General features: G+C 37.2%; 1 protein-coding gene across 1 annotated transcript in view; it reads left to right on the top strand.

Moving 5' to 3' along the window:
• The window catches only part of ARL5A (ADP ribosylation factor like GTPase 5A), a 69,003-nt gene that overhangs the window by 28,783 nt on the left and 28,455 nt on the right, over window positions 1–11,765 (top strand). The window lies entirely within an intron of this gene.

Below are 11,765 nucleotides of genomic sequence, written 5' to 3'. Positions count from 1 at the left end.
TAAGGCATTGGGTCAGGTGACCAGTAGTAGGACCTTGTTTAAAATGCAATAAAGGAATAATGTTAAGGTATGTTTGAGGGGAAATAACAAATATGATTTTACTGGTGAATTTCCATGTTTAATATGTATATTAACTTTTTTTCTAAGTTGCATGTTAACCTGGTAAAAAGTATTGTCTCTGCTTTATGCTTTGAGTAAAAAGAACAGCAAAAAAAAGACAAGTTACATTGTTACCCTATTATGTACTATTATATATACCTTTTCTTTTAGAAAAGGTTAATTATAATTACTATTCACACATCCATGTTGTCAGTGTTTTCATTCTGGTTTATTGTCTTAATGTGTGCAGACTTGGTGATGGTACCTCTATTAACTCTCCAGGGCTGGGATCGCCAGGGCAATTGAAAAGGTATGACGGTTGCATTATGCAAATGAAAAAATGATTGTCCTCATCTTCTCTAGGAACCTTTTTATGGAACTTCATCATTTAATAGCATTCTATCTTTTACTTCTGGGTATTTGAATTGGACATGAACCTGATAAACAGTGTGACCAGTTTGTGTGATTAATTTGTCTTAAAATGTGAGGAAGGTACAGTCATTTAAAATGAATATTTTTAAAGTGAACAGTCATGAGAATGGTTGACAGTAAACAGGAGAAAAAAGAGGAAAAATGTTGCGGATGCCTGGGGACGACACCTCCATATGCATGCTTGTTGAGTAGCGGTCTTTCTCCCCTCTGGAATGTAAGCTGCAGGACCACAGTGACCGCGACTGCTGTGTTTACCAGTTTACATCTCTCAGCGCCAAACACGGTGCCTAGTATGTGACAGGTGTTCAGTTTATATGTGTTGACAAACAAATTAATCAACTATTAATATTTTTGTGTCCCGCCCCCCACCATGAATGGGTTTTTCTTACATCTGTGATTGTAGTATACTACCTCATTTAATTCGTATTTCCATTTTTATCTCAACTTTTACTTAATTCTGCCTTATTTCAAAAGGAATTCAGGGTGACTATTTTTCTGACTAGTTCTTCTAGTAGAAATAAGACATATTTCCTTAAAAATGGCCTAAAAGCATCATGTAGTGCAAATAAATATATACAAATTTTATTTCTTTGAGATCTGTATGAATCGGCATCTAGGAATGTCAGGAATGCAGCAGAGTTTGTGGTTTACCATCTGTAGACATTGAAATAGTAAATGGTACAACAGCTCTTTTGGGAAAAGATCTGTGTCATCATCTTCTTGATCTTTTATGCCCTTTTTAAAATTTTCACATCTGGAATATCCTCTTTTTGCTGCTAAATAAACTTTATCCCATGAAAAGAATATTTTCACAATGTAAAATAGCCTCCAGCAGTCCTTTTGAATGTGTTCCTAATGACTGGAACCAACTTTGGGGGGATTCCATGAGTTGGGCTGCCTAAGTGACCAGTTACTCACATCACTACATGGCTTACATCCTAGCAAATCATTCTATATCAAAATGGATAAAATCTTTTTGAAACAGATCCAGTGTTTGAATTCTTCTAGTATTCAAATCCCCAAGTAATCTTCTACTGTTATTTCCATTATTTTATTTTACAGGGAACATTGTGATTGACATCTTCCAGTGAAAATTGTTTTCATAGTTAGGAGTATTTCTTTTGGCTAGAATCCCAGAAGAGAAAATAGTTTGATGGGATTTGAGAATGCCTATTATTCCATATTTTATTAATATTGTATATTTGGGGTGGGGGAATTTCCACTCTAATAAAAGGATAAGCATGTTGTCTTATTTTGCACATATTTGATTATTGAGACTATTTTTCTTATATGCTTCAATGTCCTCTTAATTATTCTTTTGTTCATTTATTGTTAGAATCTTAGTGTTTTTCTTATAAATGGAATGTTATTTAAATACTAAATATATTAGTCCTTGATCATTAAACTTCCCCATTTGTCCCTTTAATTTTAATAATTATCTTTTTTTTCTTTTTAAAGATTTAATTTTATTTATTTTTGGCTGCCTTGGGTCTTCCTTGCTGCACGTGGGCTTTCTCTAATTGCGGCTAGCGGGGGCTACTCTTTGTTGTGGTGTGTGGGCTTCTCATTGTGGTGGCTTCTCTTATTGTGGAGCATGGGCTCTAGGTGCGTGGGCTCATTAGTTGTGGCTTGTGGGCTCTAGAGTGCAGGCTCAGTAGTTGTGACGCACGGGCTTAGTTGCTCCGTGGCATGTGGGATCTTCCCGGACCAGGGCTCGAACCTGTGTCCCCTGCATTGGCAGGCAGATTCTTATCCACAGCACCACCAGGGAAGTCCCTATAATTATCTTTTTAGCATATAAAAGTGTTTATGTATATTAAAAAATTACATAAGAAATGCATGATTTCTTTGAGTGAAAACCAGAAAAGAGACATAATAAGCAAAAAGAAAATTAAAATCATTCATTGTCTCATCATTCTAATAAAACCAGTATCAACACTTTGGAATGGGTATATATTTGAGTCAGTATTTTGAATACAGAATTCTAAAAAACCCTGTAATTTTTCCACAATATGCTATAAATATCTTTTACACATGAAACATTATTTTACTGGATGTATTGTGTTTGCCTGTTGGATTATCATAATTTATCTAACCAGTCTTCCGTTGTTAAATTGTTCCTTATTTCTCACCTTTAAAAATAATACAATTAATACTTGAATTTATTTTTTATTCAAATTACAAATTGAATTGCTGTGTAAACGTGTTTGAATTTTTAAAAGGCGTTATTGACATGTTGCCCAATTGTCTTACCCAGAGTACCCACATCTTGGTCAATTCTTCACTCAAGCACATGGCCATCTCTATATTAAGACTGTTTGTTTTTCTTTTTTTAAAATAAATTTATTTGTTTGTTTTTGGCTGCTACTCTTCGTTGTGGTGCTCAGGCTTCTCATCGCAGTGGCTTCTGTTGTTGTGGAGCACGGGCTCTAGACACGCGGGCTTCAGTAGTTGTGTCACGTGGGCTCAGTAGTTGTGGCTCGCGGTCTCTAGAGCACAGGCTCAGTAGTTGTGGTGCATGGGCTTAGTTGCTCCACAGCAAGTAGGATCTTCCCGGAGCAGGGTTCAAACCCATGTCCCCTGCTATGGCAGGCGGATTATTAACCACTGCGCCACCAGGGAAGTCCCAAGACATTTTATATTGTAGTAAGATTTGTTGACCTGTTCATCGCTCCTCACAGGCCATCACTGCTCTCCAGGCATTTTCAGGTTGTGCTGTACGTTGACTAGTTCTCCCTCACTTAGCAAAGGGTAGCACAGAGCTTCTCTCTACCCTCCACTTTTCTGTGATCTTTAGCCTTTAATTATTGCGCAAAGTTTACTTGTTAATCCACTTGTAATGTACCCATCCTGTGCTAATCATTGACTTTTTTTGGAAGAATAGAAGGGAAAAAAAACCTAAAAAAGATACTCTCAGCTCATTTTTTTTTAATGTGGGGGAAGAGTAATCTCTAACACTTTATCATCTAACAGAGATGGCTGGTCTTCTGCCTTGGTGATGCTTTCCTGCAAATGTGTCAGTCTACAACTGGCAGTCTTTAATTCTAGTCCTTTTACTTTTCTTTAAAAAGTTCTTTGTTTTTAGGAAGTTTACATTCATTTTAATAATAGAGACTGTACTCTTTCCCAGTGTGACTGAAACTCCCATCTTACTGTTATCTCTTGCAAGAAAATTGCTTTTGATGAACAAGTTTTTAAGTTGCAGGAACACATCTTTGTATATTTTAAACACTTACTGTTTCATTCTTTTAAATTCTTAGCTACTCTCTGGGTATGTTTGAGGTATGAGATTGAACATCTACATAGATTTTTGGCCATTTGTATTATATAAATTTTCTACCTCCTTTGTACATTTTGCTCCTGCTTTGTGAAAGTTGTTTTAATTGGATATATTAAACTTTCTTTATGGTTTTTCTGTTGTTCAAAAGTTTTGTGCTGGAGAAGATGGAAAATAACTGTACCTAATGGTTGTAGGATATTTTTTTGTACCCTGAGTAGATGATAATGACTTTATATTTATTCCTTTTTTTCCCCCAGTAAACTGTTTCTAGTTAATGTGATAGGATCAGTAAAGAGGACATGATTGGCTTTTTATCTACTGGAATATATGTCCTACATTTTCTTTTGTTTTTACGATTTTGCCTTTTTTGTAGGACCCTATTTAAGCCATACATTGAATACAATTCAAAGGTAAAAAGTGTTGAAAGTCCTGTGTTAATTCATTCAAAATATATATCCAGTGTCCATTAATGACCAGCATATTAAGGGATTTGTTATATTGTAAGGTGAAACATGCTGCCATTAAATTTTCTTTACAAGGAGATTTTAACAATGTGGGGAAATAATTGATGTGACAGGTAAGTGGGGAAAAAAGGATACAAACTTTTACATCTATTATGATCTCAACTATGTTGAGGGAAAAAAGCATAGAAGGAAGAAAATGTATCCTAACAGTATATATTACAGGTTGTTGTAAGATGACAGCATTATGGTTGATATTTTTCTGATTCTTTATGCTTTTGTACATGCCAGATATTCTGTATTGAGCACATTACATTAATACTTAGAAACCAGTGTTAGATCATTTTTGTTTGTTTTTAAAGAATCATCTTAATGGGGTAGGAAAAATATAAAAATGTTTCTAATTTATAAGTAAATGAGATGCAACTCTGTTTTTTTGTTTATCTTCGTCTAACTGCATTTGGTGCATTATGAAGAGAGATCCAAGGTGATTAGTAAATATTAATTCACTGATACAATACCATTTGCAAACTCCAGTTGCAAGGTTGACTAATTTTGATAGAATTCCCATCAATCATTGTGGATATAAAGATATGAACTACTCTTTTAGCTTATTGTTGTTATTTTACTGCTTTTGAAGGATTCTTGACCATGGATATGATCCATTCAAAGAGTTATTTTTCAAAAGATACAAGCAAAATGCAGTGAGAGTTAGAAAAAAGAGGTGTTAGAAAAAAGAGGTATTATTTCCTGTGCAGGGGGTTCAAGAAGTCTTCATATAAGCAGGCTGGTATAGTAAACCAAACACTAGGCTGGGAGACAACCTGAGTGGTAAACTTAGATCTGCCATGTGTGCACTTACAGTGCTTTAAGACCTCAACTTACTCATTTTCAAAACCCTTTTTTCTTAAGTGATATTCTGTGGAAACCCCATGTAAAACAAAAACAGATAAAATTGGTGTTTTATTTCTGTCCATTTTCTGTAAGTTCCCACATTTACTGGGTGAAAAGGGGGGGGCAGTATAATTAAAATTTAATTAATTAGTATCAAATTTAATTAAAAATTTACATTTATTTAGAATTTTTTAAAATGTGTTCACTTTTTGAAAATAGGAAAATAATAAGTGACAAAAAGTGGGAAAGATTGATTTACTAAAGATAGAAATTTTAGATGTTTAATGGTCTTTTTTTTTTTTTTTTTTTTCTGGTATGCGGGCTTCTCACTGTTGTGGCCTCTCCCGTTGCGGAGCACAGGCTCCGGACGCGCAGGCTCAGCGGCCATGGCTTACGGGCCCAGTCGCTCCGAGGCATGTGGGATCTTCCCGGACCGGGGCACGAACCCGTGTCCCCTGCATCGGCAGGCGGATTCTCAACCACTGCGCCACCAGGGAAGCCCTAATGGTCTTTTTGTACATATAAATAGTGTTAGCATTTTGACTTCATTTTAATAAAAATAGGATGTATTTGAGAGAGAGATAGTCATTTTTTAAGAAAATATAAAATTTTTTTCAGATTATTAAGTTGCCTGCTTGTTTTTTGTACTTGATAAATGAGAGCCAAATTAAAATTATTTATAGTTTAATGGATTGCTTCACTAATATTTGCCAGGTGAGAACATTACTTTAATAAAAGATGTTTATACAACATTTTTCATGGTGAGTATGGCTCTCAAATGTTTTATTTTTATATTATCATTTGATTAAAGAACAAATTCATTTGATCCAGACAAAAGTATTTGCTACCCCTTAAAATGAATACATTTAGGAGCCCATCCATTAAAAAGCAAAGTTGATATATAAGGGAATTATACCAAATGGGTAACAGTGGCTCTCTGTAAGGAATGGGATTGTGGGAAGCTATAAAAATGACTTAGTTGTAACTATTCTTTTATTTTTATTTAATAATTTAATTATTAGATTAATTTTTTATAATTAGTATCAAATTAATTACAGTTGAACAGTATGTTATACTTTTGATATAAAGTTGGAACAGAGAAATATAAGAAATATAAATATATCTAGTGAATAATGACTATAAGCAAATAAATTAAAATTTTCAGCTGACTTATCAAAATTAATTATAATTAATGTGCTGAATTTGAATATTAGAAAACAAGCTAACACTTTAAACATTAGTAATGTATTAAAAGTAAAATGACTCTTACTTTAAAAGAGGATTCAGGTAATTCATGCTAAGCTTTCTTTTGATTTTAAGTTGCCGACAAGAGTGCCAACGTGATGACTTTCTGGGTACCGTTGCTGTAAACAAGCATATATTCCGTTCCTGCTGTGTGAAAAGGAGCCACATGTAATGATTGTGGTCTTATTCAAGGACAGAGTGCTGATGATATCATTTCCATAGACAGTACAATGTTGCAGCTGGCTCTGTCAGTCTAGGAGGAGAGTGCCCTTAAAAAAAGACCGTGAAGTAATTTGCAATTCAGGGGCAGTGTTTTAAAGGAAATGAGCTGGAAGTCTACTCACTAAAGTCAAAGGAAACCTTGTGCTTTTTTTTCTTTTTAATGTTTTTGTGTCTTCAAAGTGTAACCATACCAGCTTGCATAGCCCAAGTTAGGAGTTCAGGAAAGGGTGGACGTTGTTAAGAATTTTGCTTTTTGGAAAAGTTCTTTGGCAGGAGACCTTGGAAGTAAAAATTATATACGTGTCTGGAATTTAAACCTACATTGCTAATTTCATCTAAGACATTTAAGAAATGTGTTTCAGGGATATTTATTAGTTATCTGTTCCCTTGCAGTGCAAGGCTGACAAGCATATAAGTGCACGAGTCCCAACAGCATGAAAGCAAGGAGTCAGAGTTCCCACCCTCCTTGGCTCAAAGGAAACACAAGTGAGTAGCAGTCAGTGGACCAATAACCTGGCCAAATATCCATAGCTAGTTTTCCTAGGACAATATTTTAGCTACAAGTGATTTTTTGACACCATGTGTATCTCCTCACTTCTGTAGTGTCCAAAAATGTATCTTTCACCTTCTGTATACAATAGCAAAATAAAATTCAACAGATACCTGAATACCTACCATGTCTTAGAGACGGTGCTAGGAGTCAGGGACATAGACAATGAAACCACGTATGTTCCCAGGTTGCTTAATCTCATGGGGAAGATTTATGAACAGTTAGCTTGGGCAGTGTTAGAAACATGACATTAGACATGTAAGTATTTCTGCTTCTGATTGTAAGATTTCTGGCCCAAGACTCATGAGAAATAAATCTCTGCCAGAGCATCTCTCTCTTTTATTAGGTATCAGTCACATAGCTTGGTGGTTCTTTGGGATGTATTTTTTTCATATTTGTGTCTACTGACTCCTCTTTCACCCTATTTTGTGGGAATTCCTCAAGACACACCACCACTCCACTACTCCAAGTCATTCAGGGTATTACCAAATCTCCCTCTCCATCCCTGACCATTTGCTTTTTCCTGAGACTCATGTTGCCTACAGACATATGTTGCCTGTGTGATTGTTCAGATGTCTGAAATGTGATGTGTATGTCAGAAAAATTCATCTTCCCTACTACCTACCTCTTGCTTCCTTTTTCCTATTTTCTCAAATTTCATTACCATTGATCTTCTCTTGGTCCTTAAAGTAACAACCTCCTTACATAGAATGGCCTCTCCTTTCCCCTCCCTCTCTCCCTTCAACCTTTGTTACCAGTATCTCTGTTTCTTTCCTTCTTTCCAACTTCAAACAAACATTTGGAAAGTTCTCTTGGTTTAAACTCAAAACTTTATTCCTTCCTCAAGTCTGTTCTTTCAAAATTAGTGCTCAGGTTATTTAATACTAATCAGTTACATTATCACAAAAATACTAGTATACCAAGTATTATTTTTAAAAGATAGATTTAGCAGAACAATGACAACATTTCAAAGAGATGTTTGCTAGTGATTATACATTTAAATTAATAATGTTCTGTATGCATGTACTTCTTGAATTCTCAGTCCACTCAACAAAAATGGTACTAAAATTAATTCTAAGGTATTGTTTGAAAAGTAAGTGGATAGAGAACAGCTCTGAGTTGAACTTTAACATGTATTCAGAGATTTTTCTAGTTGTCCAGGCGTTTATCCTTTCCTCCTTCAAATACTGGAACCACCTAAATAAGTCCATTGAACCAAAAATCCCGTAAAATGATCAGATGCTGCTGAATTCAACTGGCTGATTTTCTACAGATTTACCTATTTGCCTGTAAATCAATACTTTTTTTTTCCCTTAACAACTTTTCTTTACAACAAAATAAGTCAGAGATTCCTTGAAGTTGTTTATTTCTCCCATAATTGTCCAAGGCAGCTGTTCCAGTTTGATGGCCAGGTCCTTCCGTCTTGTGACTCTACCGTCCCCAAGGCCTTGCTGTTAACTGCATCAAGCCTGAAAAAGGGGACAGAGCATGGAGGAGATATGTCTGCTTCTTAAAGGCCTCAGCCCTAAAAGTGGCATGCCTGACTTCTGATCATATTCCATGGACAAGAGCTGGTCACATGGCCACCACAAGGTCCAAGGGAGGCTGGGAAATACAGTCCCTGGCTGGAGAGCCACTTCCTGGTCACCAGTGTATCACAATCAATGGGTGGGATTTGGTAGACAACAACCCTCTCTGTCATGTAGGGCATTTGGACAAGTTGACAAATTATTACAGTATGGCAGTAAAGAATACGTTTAACTCAGACTGGGGGACAGGTCAAGAAAGGCTTTGGGGAGGGAGTGGCATTTGAGCTGTGTCTTAAAAGAAGAGTGAAAGTTAACCAGGTGAAGAAGAGGAAGATGATTTTAGGCAGAGAAGACACGTGAAAGATAAGGAGGTATAAAAGTATGATTAGGAGAACAAAAGTAGTGCGGTATAAGTGGATTGCATTGCAGAGCTGTGATAAGGTGAGCCGGAAGATGTGGCTAAAGAGGCTTTAGATTCAAAGGAAAATTTGCGTATTCAAAATATTTTGTAGGATGTAGAATCTACAAGGTTTGGATGGGAGATGAGGTCTGGGATAGTGAGAGGTCATACCACCTATGGCCTTGTAACCATGGGGGACATTTTTGATTTTATTGTAAATAAGGCTAAACTAAGGACACACGTATTTATTCAGTCACAACAACCATATTCTGCCCCTACTCCCCAGAATACAACATTTCCTAAATGGTACATGTCAACGTAGTGTACTAACATGGGACTCATTATTTTAGAGTGACACTGACATGTTTATTTGAATTAGTGTTCTCAGCTGAGCTGTCTCATGGTGAGAACAAGTTCACATGCAGCAGAAATAAAGACAACAGGTATAGGGAGAGGAGAGATAATGAAAATAATGCCAGACAATGCTAATGTGAATTTTTTCTAAAATGAAACGTTTTGGGTATGGTTTTGCAAAAGCCAAGCCAAGATTCAGTGTTGGGGGTAGTCTCCAAAAGGAACGTTTTCCTCTCATTTAAGATAATGGTGCCATTTCCCCCAAAGGCTGTGGTGCGATTCTCGTGGTGTCTATGACAGGCACTGGCCCAACAACTCCATGCAGAGGATTTGGGGAAGAGTTCAAGAGAGGTTCAAGAGAATTTATATTTGAAAACTCCTGCTTCGAAATAAGAATCTGGGACATGATAATAGGAAAATGCACTTTTCAAAAGAGCCCTGTTTAGACTCAAGGAAAAATTTTAGGAAAGGAGAAGATCTCAGAGTTGAAGAGCAGACTTTGACACAGTTGCCTGTAGGATATGATATGAGAGGCATTTCTGAGAGGATTTCCTATTCAAAACGACAATGTAGCTAATTTTGAATAGCTAATCCCTGGACCCCTTGCTAACCCCAGGAACTTTCCAAAGTGCTTGGTATTAAAATGTCATTCCATTGGTCAGGGTGAGATTTTTATCTCTTAGAGTACAGTGGAATTGCCTTTACCCTGATACAGCGGATGCATTAATAGCCGAGTAACAGGAATCCCATTTTGTAGAGTGTCTCCTGAAGCACCTAACTCCACCCACAGCAGGTGCCCCTTCTCGCCCACATGAGGTATTGCAACACTTCAGTGGACAGCTCAGCTCTCCTCTACCATTTTCCTTACTTTCTTTTCCCCAAGCTCAGCAGACAACCTTGCTTCATAATTTTTTTAAAAAACAGTCAAGGCTGTGAGGTGTTAATTTCTTGATTTTCCTGCCCTCTTATCTACATATTTACCTCGCTCTGCCCATTTCTGGGAATTTGTTTCCTCCAGTCACTGAGGAAAGACACACAGATTCTACAAAATGTGTCCTTGAATTTCTAGACATCTAGGCAAGAAGGATTTCCAAAAGGGAGGGAAGCAGGCGGTGGTTCTGTGAGGAGAAAACTGGCCTTGCACTTGGGCCCCATCTCTGCAGGGGAGGTGGTGTAGGCTGGTGGTGGCCAGCCAGGGTTTTAGCTGGATTCAGTTCTGAATCGTCTCTCCATCCCTTACTGATTGTATAATTTGGAGCAAATTAATCTCTGAGCCACCTCTTTTAGCTTCACTTTTCTTCGGAAAATCGGAATAATGTCTACTTTGTAATGAGGATTAAATAAGATCATACAAGTGTGGAGGAAAGAAAATGTAATTTAAAAACCTAATTTCAGATGCTTCCACATGAAACGTCCTCAATAGAGGAAAATTTATCCTTTTGATTAGGAATGCATATGGATGGGCCACCTACTTCTGAGAGGCAAAGTCCAGACCCAACTGGATCAGAGAGGTTGGGATGTAGTGGGTATAAATGTAGCTTTCTCTGAGTAAAGAAGCAGTGAGACTTTCAAATTTTCTCCCTGAAACCCAAGGAAAGCAGTTTGGACCCTGGAACTAGAGGAAGAAGCAATGGGGGGAAAAGCCAGAGTGCTCTTCCCAACAGGCATGGTAGATAATGAAGTGATGGCTGCTTTTTCTTTGGTGCTCCAGTTTCTTGTTACCCTTTCCTGTGTCTTCAGTGAAGCTGTGCAGCTTCCTTAGATTTGTATTAACACTGCCTTAAGGAATCAGTGGAAGGTCATGTTCAGAGCAGGTGGGGGCAGGCCACAGGATATCAATAGGGGATCAAGAGTTGTGTCTAGGGACCGGGAGCAAGTGGTGAGAAGAACCACCAGGAAGATGTAACTTCCTCTCTGGCACTCCTCAGAAATATTAGGAAGGGAGCTGGACTCTCCTAGTTATCCATTTATTTGCATTTTGTAGTCTTTGTATCCCTTTGAGCCCCAAAACCTGGAGGACTTGGAGACAAGTGAAATACACTGAGTACTTTGTACTGCCACCACCTTAGAATAAGCTACCACCCCCTCTAACCTGGACTTCTACAAGTGCCTCTTACACGTACAGCATCTTTGTCACTTCCAATCCATTCTTCATACAATTGCCAAAAGAAGGTATTTTAAGCATAAAATGGATCAAGCCACCACCCTTCTTAAATCTTTTCTTTGGCTTCCCACTGGATAAAATCCAAACTCCTTATCTTGACCTATTAGGCCTGCATGTTTCCATGAGCCGCCTTGA

Source organism: Kogia breviceps, chromosome 2 (assembly GCF_026419965.1).
Source record: "Kogia breviceps isolate mKogBre1 chromosome 2, mKogBre1 haplotype 1, whole genome shotgun sequence".
NCBI lineage: Eukaryota > Metazoa > Chordata > Mammalia > Artiodactyla > Physeteridae > Kogia > Kogia breviceps.
Note: the sequence above shows the minus strand (reverse complement) of the source record. Positions and strands in the feature narration are given on the sequence as shown.